Here is a 13,086-nt window from a genome sequence, read left to right on the forward strand (position 1 = left end):
CCCTGAAACTAAACCTCACTCTAACCCTAACGATAACAGTAACCCTAAACCTAACCTTAACCAAAAACCCTCACCCAAACCTTCACTCTCACCCTAACCCTAACCCTAACCTTAATGCTAACCCTAACCCTAACCCTCACCTTCTCCCTAGCCCTCAACTTAACCCTAAACCTATACCTAACCCTCACCCTATTCCTAAATTTACCCTAAACCTAACACTCACCCTATCCCGAACCCTAACCCTCAGCCTAACCCTAAACATACCCCTAAGCTAAACATTCATCCTAACCCTTACCCTAACCCGAACCCGAACCCTAACCCTCACTCACACCCTAAACCTATCCCCAACCCTAACCCTAACCCTAACCCTCACCTCACCCTCACCCTAACCCTCAGCCTCACCATACACATCACCCTAAAACTAACCACACCCTAACCCTAACCTTAAACCTTACCTAACCGAAACATTCACCTTCATCCTCACCCTCACCATAAGACTCACCCTCACCATAGCACTAACCCTAAACCTAACCCTAACCATTTCCATAACCCTCACCCTCACCTCATCCTCACCCTCAGCCTAATCCTAACATTAACCCTAATACTAAATCTAACACTCCCTCTAATCCTCACCCCAATCCTAACGCGAACACTAACCCTCAAACTAAACCTAAACCAAACCCTAACCCTCAACCAAACTCTAACCCTAAACCTCACCCTCACGTTAAACCTAACCCACACCCTCACCCTCAGCCTAACCCTAACCTACCCCTAACCCTCACTCTAACCCTAAACCTCACCCTCACTCTCAGCCTTACCCTTACCCTAACGCTAACGCTAACCCTAACCCTAACCATAATCATAAACCAAACATTAACCCTAACCCTAACCCTAAACCTCACCCTCACCCTCACCGTAAACCTAACTCTAAACCTCACCATAAAGCTAACCCTCGCCCTAAAACAAAACCTAACTCTCACCCTCACCCTAACACTAACCCTAACCCTTAACCTTACCCTAACATTAACCCTAACCCTCACAGAAATCATAACCCTCACCCTAAACCTAACCCTACCCCTCAGCCTAACCCTCACCATAACCATTACCCTAATCCTAATCCTCACACAATCCCTAACCCTCACCCTAACCCTAACCCTCACCCTTATCTTCACCCTCACCCTCAGCCTCACCCTCAGCCTAACCCTCATCCTAACACTAACCCTAACCCTCACCCTAACCTTAACCCTAACCCTCACCCTCACCCTAAACCTCACCCTCACCCATGCCCTAACTCAAACCCTAACCCTATCCCTTACCCTAAACCTAACTGTAACCCTAACCCTCACCCTAACCTTAACACTAACCCTAAACCTCACCCCAACCCTAACCCTCACATTACCCCTAACCCTCACCCTAACCCTCACCCTAACCCTCACCATAAACATAACCCAAACCCTAACCCTCACCTTCACCCTAAACCTAACCCTCACCCTCACCTGAACCCTCACACTCACCCTAGGCCTCATCCTCTCCTAAACAGAACCCTAACCATAACCCTCACTCTCAACCTAACCCAAACCCTCACCCTAGTCCTCACCCTCACCCTCACCATCACCCTCAGCCTTACCCACACCCACACCCTAGCACTCACCCTAACCTTAAACCTCACCCTAACCCTCACCCTAACCTTAACCCTCAACCTAACACTAACCCTCACAATCAGCCTAAGCCTAAACCTAACCCTCACCCTAACCTTCACCCTAACGCTCACCCTAGACCTTACCCTAACCCTCACCTTCACCCTCACCCTAAACATAACCCTAAATCTAACCCTCACACTAACACTCAGGCTAACCCTAAAATTCACTCTCACACTAACCCTCACCCTAACACTGACCCTCACCCTAAACCTAACCCTAACACTCACCCTAACCCTAACCCTAACCCAAAATCTCACCTTCACCCTAGCCCTCACCCTAACCCTAATCCTAAACCTAACCCTAACCCACACACTAACCCTAACCCTCTCCCTAACTCTAAACCTCACCCTCATCATAACCCTCATCCTAAACCTCAACCTCACCCTCGCCCTTATCCTAAAACTAACTATAAACCTAAGTCTAACATTAACCCTCTCCTTAACCGTCACCCTAACCCTCACCCTAACCCTAACCCTCACCCTCACCCTAAACATAACCTTAAACATAACCCTCACCCTCACTGTAACAGTAACCCTCACTCTCACACTAACCCTAACCGTAACCCTAATGCTCACCCTAACCATAACGCTAACCCTAACTCTGACCCTCACACTAAACCTCACCTTAACTCTAACCCTCACACACACCCTAACACTCATCCTCAACCACACACTAACTCTCACCCTAACCCTAAACCTAACGCTCACCCTCACCCTAACCCTAACCCTACCTCTATCCCTAAACCTGAACCTAACCATAAACCTCACCCTAACCCGAAACCTCACCCTCACACTAACCCTAAACCTAACCCTAACACTCATCCTAAATATCATCCTAACAATAACGCTAACCCTAACACTTACCCTAATCTTAAATCTCACCATAAACCTAACACTCACTCTAACCCTAACCCTAACCCTCACCCTAAAAATAACCCTAAATCTCACCCTCACCATTACCCTCACCCTAACCTTCACCCTCACATTAACCCTAACCCTCACCCTAAACTTAACCCTAACCCTAACCCTCACCCTCACATTAACCCTCACCCTCACCCTAACCCTCATCCTAACCCTCACTCTAACCCTAACCCTAACCTTCATCCTAACCCTCACCCTCAACCTAACCCCCAACCTCACCCTAACCCTCACCCTCACCCTCATCCTAACCCTAACCCTAAACCTAACCCTCACCCTCACCCTAACACTATTCCTAAATCTAACCCTAACCCTCACCCTAATCCTAACCCTAACCCTAACCCTAACACTCTCCCTAAACTTAACCCTAACCCTCAGCCTACCCCTAACCATACCCTTCAGCCTAAACTTCATTCTTACCCTAATCCTTACCTGAACCCTCATCCTAACCCTAAAACTCACCCTAACCCTAACTCTAACCCTGACGCAAAACCTCACCCTTACCCTCACCCTAATCTTAACGCTAGACCTAACTCTCAACCTCACTCTAAACCTCACCGTAATGCTAACTCTCACCCACACGCTAAACCACACCCTCACCATCACACTAACTCTAACCCTAAACCTAACCCTAACCTTCACCCTCACCCTCACCCTAATCCTAACTCTGTCCCTAAACATCCCCCTAACCCTGAAACTCACCCTACCCCTAACCCTAACCCTCACCCTAACAGTGACCCTAACCCTAACCCTAACACTTACCCTAAACCTCACCCTAACACTAACGCTAACCCTCACACTCACCCTCACTTTAAATCTCATCGTAACCCTAACACTCACCCACACCCTAACCCTCACACTCACACTAACACTCACCCTCACCCTAAACATCACCCTAACCCTAAACATAACCCTCTCCCACACCCTAACCCTCACCCTCACCCTCACCCTCACATTCACCCTAAGCCTCACCCTCACCCTAAAAATCACCGTAAACGTAAACCTCACACTAAACCTAACCTTAACACAAACCCTAACCCTCATCCTCAACCTCACCTTCACCCTCACCCTAAACCTCACCCTCACCCTAGCCCTCACCCTAAAACTAAACCTCACCCTAAACCTACCCCTCACCCTCCCTCAGCCAAATCCTAAACCTAACCCTAAACTTAACCCTCACCCTCACCCTAACCCTAAACCTAACCCAAAATATCATCCTAACCCTAAACCTAACCCTAAACCTCACCCTAACAATAACTCTAATACTCACCCTAACCCAAACCCTAACAATCAACCTAACCCTATCCGAACCCTAACCCTAAATCTCACCCTAACAGTCACCCTTACACTCACGCTAACCCTAAACCTAACCCTTACCATCACCCTCACCCTAAACTTCCCCCTCACGATAACCCTAACACTAACCCTCATCCTCACCCTCACCCTAAACCTGACCCTAAACCTTACCCTCACCCTCATCCGAACACTAACCCTAAACCTCACACTAAACCTAACAGTAACCCTCATCCTCACCCTCACCTAACCGTAACCGTAACCCTAAACTTCACCCTAACGCTAACCCTAACCCTAACACTCACCCTCACCCTAACCCTCACCGTCACCCTAACCCTCACCCTAAATCTATCCCTCACCCACAACCTAACCCTCACCCTCGCCCGAACCATCACCCTCACCCTAACACTCACCCTCATCCTAAACATCAACCTAAACCTAACCCTCACCCTAAACTTAAACCTAACCTGAGCCCTAACCCTAAGCCTCACCCTCACCCTCACCCTCACCCTAAACCTAATCCTCACCCTCACACTCACACTCACACTAACCCTCATGCTCACCCTAAACATCACCCTAAACTTAACCCTCACACTACCCTAAACCTAACTCTCACCATAAACCTCACCTTCGCCCTCACCCTCACCTTCACCCTCAACCTAAAACTCAACCTTAACCTAGCCCTCACCCTAACCATAACCCTCACCCTAATCCTAACCTGAACCCTCAGCCTAACCCTTACCCTATACCTAACCTTAACCCTAACCCTCACCCACATCCTCACCCTCACCCTAAACATCAACCTAATCCTAGCACTAATAATAACCCTAACATTAACACTAACCCTAACCCTCACCCTAAACCTAATCCTAACCTTCACCCTCACCATCACCCTAATCCTAATTCTGTCCCTAAACCTCCCCCAACCCTAAAACTCACCCTAACCCTAACCCTAACCCTCACCCTAACAGTAACCCTAACCCTAACCCTAACACTTACCCTAAACCTCACACTAACACTAACGCTAACCCTCACACTCACCCTCACTTTAAATCTCATCGTAATCCTAACCCTCACCCACACCCTAACCCTCACACTCACCCTAACCCTCACCCTCACCCTAAATATCACCCTAACCCAAACCGTCACCCTGACACTAAACATAACACTCTCCAACACCCTAACCCTCATCCTCACCCGAACCCTCACACTCACCCTAAGCCTCACCCTTACACTAAACATCACCGTAAGCGTAAACCTCACAATAACCCTAACCTTAACCCTCACACTAACCATCATCCTCACCCTCACCCTCACCTTTACCCTCACCCTAACCCTCACCCTCACCCTAGCCCTCACCCTAAAACTAAACCTCACCCAAATCCTACCCCTCACCCTCCCTCAGCCTAATCCTAAACCTAACCCTAAACCTAACCCTAATCCTCACCCTATCCCTAACCCTAATACTCAGCCTAACCCTAACCCTAACCCTAAATCTCACCCTAACAGTCACCCTTACACTCACGCTAACCCTAAATTTCACTCTCACCCTAACCCTCACCCTAACACTTACGCTCACACTAACACTAACCCTAACCCTCATACTAAACCTAACCCTCACCCTAAATCTAACCCTAACCCTAAACCTCATCTTCAGTGTAGCCCTCACCCGAACCCACAACCAAACCCTAACTCTCACCCTAACCTTAACACTCATCCTAACCGGAAACCTCAACCTCACAATAACCCTAACCCTAACCCTCACCCCCAACCTCACCCTAACTCTAAACCGAACCCTAAAACTCACCCTCACCTTCAACCTCACCCTAACACTCACCCTCTCCCTCACCCTAACGCTAACCCTCAATGGAAACCTAATCCTAAGCCTCACACTCAAACTAACACTAACCCTAAACCTAAACTTCAACCTAAAAATAACCCTAACCCTAATGCTAACCCTACCCGTAAAACATACCCTAACCCTCACCATAACCCTAACCCTAACCCTATACTTCACTCTCACGCTAACACTAACCCTGTCACCATCACCCTAACCGTCACCGTCACCCAAACCCTCACCCTAACCCTACAACTCAACCACACCCTAACCCTAACTCTCAACAGAACCCTCACCCTTACCCCAACACTTACCCTCATCCTAAACATCACCCTAACCTTAACCCTCACCCTAACTCTAACCATAACCCTCAGCCAACCCTAACCATTAAACTCACTCTAAGCCTAGCCCTAACACTAACACCAAAACTAAACCTAAAGCTCTCCCTCACCCTCACCCAAACCGTAAAACTCACCCTAACCGTCACCCTCACCCTAACCCTAACACTAACCCTAAACCTCACCCTAACACTAACCCTCACCCTAACCATAACCATAACACTCACCCTATCCCTCACATTAACCCTAACGCTAACCCTAACCCTCACCATCACCCTAAACCTCATCCTAACCCTTATGCTCACACTAACCCTCACCCTAACCCTTATGCTCACACTAAACCCAAACTTAAGCCTAACCCTCACCCTAACCCAAAGTTACCCCGCACCCTAACCCTCAACCTAACCCTAACCCTCACGCACACACTAACCCTCACTCTCACCAGAATCCTCATCCTCAATCTAAACCTCACCCTCACCATTAACATCACCCTAACCCTAACAGTCACTTTAACCCAAACCCAAAACCTCACCCTAACCCTCACCCTCAAACTAAGGCTCAACCTCATCCTAATCATCACCCTAACCCTAACCCTAAATTTTACCTACCCGAAACCCTCACCTTCAACCTCATCCTCACTCTCAACCTAAAACTAACCCTCACCCTCAAGGTCAGCCTCAGCTTAACCCTAATCTTAAACCAGATCCTTACCATAATTCTCACCCTTACCCTCACCTTAACCCTAATCCTCAAACTCACCCTCATGCTCACCCTCACCCTAAACCTCAGCCTCACTCTCACACTCACCCTAACCCTAACCCTAACCCTAACCGCCACCCTAAACCTAACCCTAACCCTAACCCTCACCCTAACCTCACCATGACCCAAACCTAACCCTAATCGTCACCCTAATCCTAACAATCACCCTAAACCTCACTCTAAACCTAACCCTAACCCTCACCCTAACCCTAAATATCACCCTAACCCTAACCCTAACCCTAAACCTAATCTGCAACCTAACCCTAATGCTCAACATAATCCTCACCCTAACTCTAAGTAAACAATTACCTAACTGAAACCCTCACCCTCACTCTCACCCTCACCCAAACCCACACCTTAGCCCTCACCCTACCGCTAACCGTAACCCTAACCCTCATCAAGCTAAGACTAACCCTAACCTTAACCATCAACCTAACCCTCACCCTAACACTAAGCCTCACCCTTACCGTCACCCAAACCATAAACTTAACCCTCTCCCACACTCTAAACCTCACCCTAACCCTAAACCTAACCCTATCACTTACACTAAAACTAAACCTCACCCTAACCGTAAACCTACCCCTCACCCTCACCCTCACCCTCACCCTAACCCTAATCCTAACACTAACACACACTCTAACCCGCTCCCTAACCTTAACCCTAACCCTTACCGTAACCCTAAGCCTAACCCTAACCCTAACCATAAGCCTCATTCTATCGCTAAACCTAAACATAAACCTTACCCTCAACTGAACCCTAACCCTCAGTCTCACCCTAACCTTCACCCTAACCTTAACTCTACCACTCAGCCTAACCCTCATCCTAAAACTAACCCTAACCCTCACCCTAACCCTAACCATAACCCTCACCCTCACCTCACCCTAAACCTAGCCCTAACCCTAATCCTCACCCTTACCCTCACCCTCACCCTAACCCAAACAATGACCCTAATGCTAACACTAACGCTAACCCTAACCCTAACCCTAACTCTAAACCTCACCCTAACCCTAACCCTAACCCTCACACTAACCCTAACCCTCACCCTAACCCTAACCATACCCCTCAGCCTAAACCTCATCCTAATCCTAACCCTAATCCTCACCCTAAACCTTACCCGAAATCAAAACCTAATCCTAACCCTCACCCTAACCCTAACCCTCACCCTCACCCTCACCCTCAGTCTAACTCTAAACCTAACTCTCATATTAACCCTAAAATTCACGCTCAACCTCACCCTAACTCTAACCCTTACGCTAACTCTAAACCTCACCCTCACCCTCAACATAACTCTAACCCTAACCCTAACCCTCACCCTCAAAATAACACTAACCCTATCCCTAACCCTCATGCTAAACCTGACCCTCACCCTCACTCTCACCCTAAACCTATCCCTAACACTAACACTAAAAATAACCCTCACCGTAACCCTAAACCTAACCCTCACCCTAACCCTTACCCTAACCCTCACCCTAACCTTCACCCTAACCCTAACCCTAACACTAACCCTCACCCTAAACCACACCCTAACCCTCACCTTCACACTACACATCACACTATCCCTAAACCTCACCCTAACCCTAACCCTAACCCTCACCCTAAACCTCACCGTCACCCTCAACCTCCCCCTAAGCCTAACCCTAACCCTAACCCTAATTCTAAACCTAACACTCACCCTCACCCTCACACTCACCCTCACACTCAGTCTAACCTTCACCCTAACCCTGGCCCTGACCCTCACCTTCACCTAACTGTAACCCTACCCCTAACCCTAATCCTCACCCTCATTCTAAAACAAACCAAAAAACTAACCCTCAACCTAAACCTAACCCTCACCCACACACTAACCCTCACCCTCACCCGAACCATCACGCTCACCCTAAACTTCACTCTTACCCTAATCATCACACTAACCCTAACCGTCACCCTAACCCTAACCCTTACCCTCACCCTAACCCTTACCCTCACCCTCACCCTATGCCTAACCCTAACCGTAACCCTAATCCTACACCTAACCCTCACCCTGACCCGCACACTACACCAAAGTCTACACCTCAGTCTAAGCCTCACACTAATCCTAACTCTAACCCTAATCCTCACCCTAGCACTAACCCTAACCGTAACCCTCACACTCACTCTAGCCCTCAGCCTCACACTAACCCTAACCCTAACCGTCACTCTAACCCAAACCTTCACCCTAACACTAACCCTCACCCACACCCTAACCCTCACCGTAATCCTAATGCTAACCCTAACATTAATCCTCACACTAACCCTCATCCTGACACTAACACTAACCCTAACCCTAACCCTAACACTACCCCTGACCTAACAGTAACCCTAACCCCAAACCTTACCCTAGCCGTCACCCTCACCCTAACCCTAACCCTAACACTCACCATCACCCTAATCCTCACCTGTACCCTAAGCCTAACCCTCACCCTAATCCTAAAGCTAACCCTTAACCTAAAGCTAAACCTAACCCTCACCCTCACCCTAAACCTCACCCTTACCCTGACTCTCACCCAAGCCCATTTCCTCACCCTAACCTTGAGGTTCATTCAAACCCTAACCCTCACCTTAACGCTAACCAACACCTAACCCTAAATCTAACCCACACCCACAACTTCACGCTAAGCCTAACTCTAATCCTAACCTTCAACCTAACCCGAACACTCACGATAACCCTAACCTTAACCCTCACCCTCACCGTAATCTTAACCCTTGCCAAAAATCCACCCTAACCGTCACCCTCACCCTAATCCTAACACTAACATTAACCCTCACCCTAACCCTATCACCAACCCTAACCCTCACACTAAACCTCACCATAACCCTTACACTAACACTAAACCTAACCCTAACCCTAGCCATCAAACTAACCCTAACCCTAACCCTAACCATCACCCTAACGATAACCCTAACTCTAACCCTAACCTTCACCGTCAACAAAACCATCATCCTAACCCAAACCCTCACACAGACTCTAACACTAACCCTCACCCTAACCCTAACCCTAACCCTCACCTTACCCATCACCTAAACCCTCACCCTCACCCTGAGCCTAACACTAAACCTAACCCTTATCCTAAATCTAAAACTAAATCTCACACTCATCCTCAGTCTAACCCTAACCTTAATCCTAACCATAGCCCTCACCCTCACCCTCACCCTAATGCTAACCCTAACCCTAACCCTTACCCTTAAGCTAACTCTAATCCTAAATCTAACCCTGACCCTAACCCAAAACCTCACGCAAACTCTAACGCTACCCCTCACACTCACTGTAACCCTCACCCTAACCCTTACTCTAACCCTAAACCAAACCCTAACCCTCACCCTCACACTAACCCTAACCCTCACACTAAGCTAACCGTCACCCTAACCCTAAACTTAACCCTCAGCCTAACACTCACCCTAACACTAAATCTAACCCTAATCCTCACCCTATCACTAACCCTAACCCTAAAACTCACCCTTCCCATTACCCTAACCCTAAACCTAATGCTCACCTTAACCCTCACCTTAACCCTCACCCTCACCCTAACCCTATCCCTAACCCTAACCCACACCCTAACCCTAACCCTCACACTAACCCTAACCCTAACCCTCACACTCACCCTCACCCTTAACCTAACCCTAAATATAACCCTAACCATATCTTTCAACCTAATCCTCACCCTCACCCTAACGCTAACACTAAACTTAACCCTCACCCTAACCCACACCCTCACCCTCATCCGAACCCTCACACTCACCCTAAACCTCACACTCAACCTAATCATCACACTAACCCTAACCGTAACCGTAACCCTAAGCCTAATCCTCACACTAACCCTAACCCGAAACCCTAACCCATACCCTAACCATCACCCAAACCCTAACCCTAACCATAACATCACCGTAACCCTAAGCCTAGCCCTAAACCTAAACCTCACCATCAACCTAACCATCACACTAACCTTAACCCTCACACACACCCTAACCTTCACCATAACCTGAAACCTCACTCTCACCCTAATCAAAATCCACACACTCACCCTCACTCTAAACATCACACTAACCCTAACCTACACCCTAAACCTAAACCTAACCTGCACCCTAACCCTCACATTCACCCTCACCCTCACCCTAAGCCTAACAGTAAACCTAACCCTAATCCTAAATCTCACACTCACCCTCACCCTCACCCTCACCCTCAGCCTAACCTTAACCCTACACTTAATCCTAAACCTAGCCCTCACCCTCACCCTCACCCTAACTCTAACCCTAACCCTAACCCTAACCCTCACCGTAAAACTAACACTAAACCTAATCCTCACCCTAACCCTAAACCTCACGCAAAAGCTAATCCTACCCTCAACCTCACGCTAACCCTCACACTAACCTTACTCTCACCCTAAAACTAACCCTAAACATCACCCTAACCCTAACCCTCACTTTCACCCTAAATATCACACTAATCCTAACCCTCACCCTAACCTTAAACCTAACCCTCACCCTAACCCTCACCCTCACCCTGAGCTTAACACTAACCCTAACCCTAATCCTAAACCTAACACTCACCCTCACCCTCACCCTCAGCCTAACCCTAACCCTAACACTAATCCTAACCGTACTCCTCACCCTTACCCTCACCCTAATTCTAAACCTAACCCTAAACCTAACCTAACACTAACCCTAAATCAAACCCTCATCCTAAGCCTAACACTAACACTCACCCTCACCCCAACCCAAACTGTAAACATCACCCTCACCCTAACACTCACCCTAACCCTCACCCTAACCATAAACCTCAACCACACCCTAACCCTCACCCTCACCTGAACACTCACACTAACCCTAACCCTGACCCTCACCCTAAATATCACACTAAACCTAACCCTAACGTTCATCTTAACCCTAACCCTAACCCTAACCCTAACCCTAACCCTCACCCTAACCCTAACCCTCACACTAAACCAAACCTCACCCTATCCCTAACCCTACCCTTCACCCGATCCCTCATTCTAACCCTAACCCTAACCCTAAACCTCAACCTAACCCTAACGCTAAACCTAACCCTAAACCTCACCCTAACAATAACCTGCATGCTAAAGCTAACCCTAACAATCAACCTCACCCTAAGCCTCACCCTAACCTTACGCACACCCTAACCCTAACCCTAACCTTAACCCTCACACTAACCCTAATTCTAAACCTCACCTTAACCCTCACTCTAACCATCACCCTCACCCTAACACTCACATTAACCATAACCCTCACCCTACCAGTAAGCCTCACCCACACCCTAACCCTAACCCTCAAAGGAACCCAATCCCTCACCCTAAACATCACTCTCACCTTAACCCTAAACCTAACCCTCACCCTCACGATAACCCTCACCCTAACCCTCACCCTAACCAACCCGAATGCTAACTGTAACCCTTACTGTAAACCTAAATCTAAATCTAACCCTCACAATAACCCTAACACTATCCCTAACCTTCACCCTCAACCTAAAACTCACCCTAAATCTTACCCTCCCCCTAACCCTAAACCCAACCCTAACCCTAATATTTACAATAACCCTAACATTAAACCCCAACCTAAACCTCACCCTAAACGGAACCGTAACCCTAAACTTCCCCCAAACCCTCACCCTAACCTTAACCCTCACGCACACCCTAACCCTCACCTCACCCTAACCCTCACCTTCACCCTAAACCTAACCCTCACCCTCACCCTAACCCTCACCTTCACCCTAAACATCACCCTAACTCTAACCCTAACTCGAATGCTAACCCTAATCCTCACCCTCACCCTGACCCTAAGCCTAACACTAACCCTAAACTTAATCCTAGACCTAATGCTCTCTGTCACCGTCACTCTAACTGTAACCCTAAACCTAACCCTAACCCTCACCCTCACCCTAACCCTCACCCTAACCCTAACCTTAAATCTAACCCTAACTCTCACCCTATCCCTCCCTAATCCTAACACTAACACTCACCCTAACCCTTACTCTCACCGTAACCCTCACTGTAACCCTAACCCTAGCCTCACCCTCACCCTCACCCTAGTCCTCAACCTAACCCTAAACCTACCCCTCACCTAATCCTCATCCTAACACTAATCCTAACCCTAACCTTCACCCTAACCCTAAACCTAACCCTTTCCCTCATCCTCCCGCTAACCCTCAAGCTAACCCTTACCCTCAACCTAACCCTAACCCTAACACTAACTCTAAACCTCACACTAACTCT

Source organism: Dipodomys merriami, unplaced genomic scaffold (assembly GCF_024711535.1).
Source record: "Dipodomys merriami isolate MVZ:Mamm:240054 unplaced genomic scaffold, mDipMer1.0.p SCAF_61, whole genome shotgun sequence".
NCBI lineage: Eukaryota > Metazoa > Chordata > Mammalia > Rodentia > Heteromyidae > Dipodomys > Dipodomys merriami.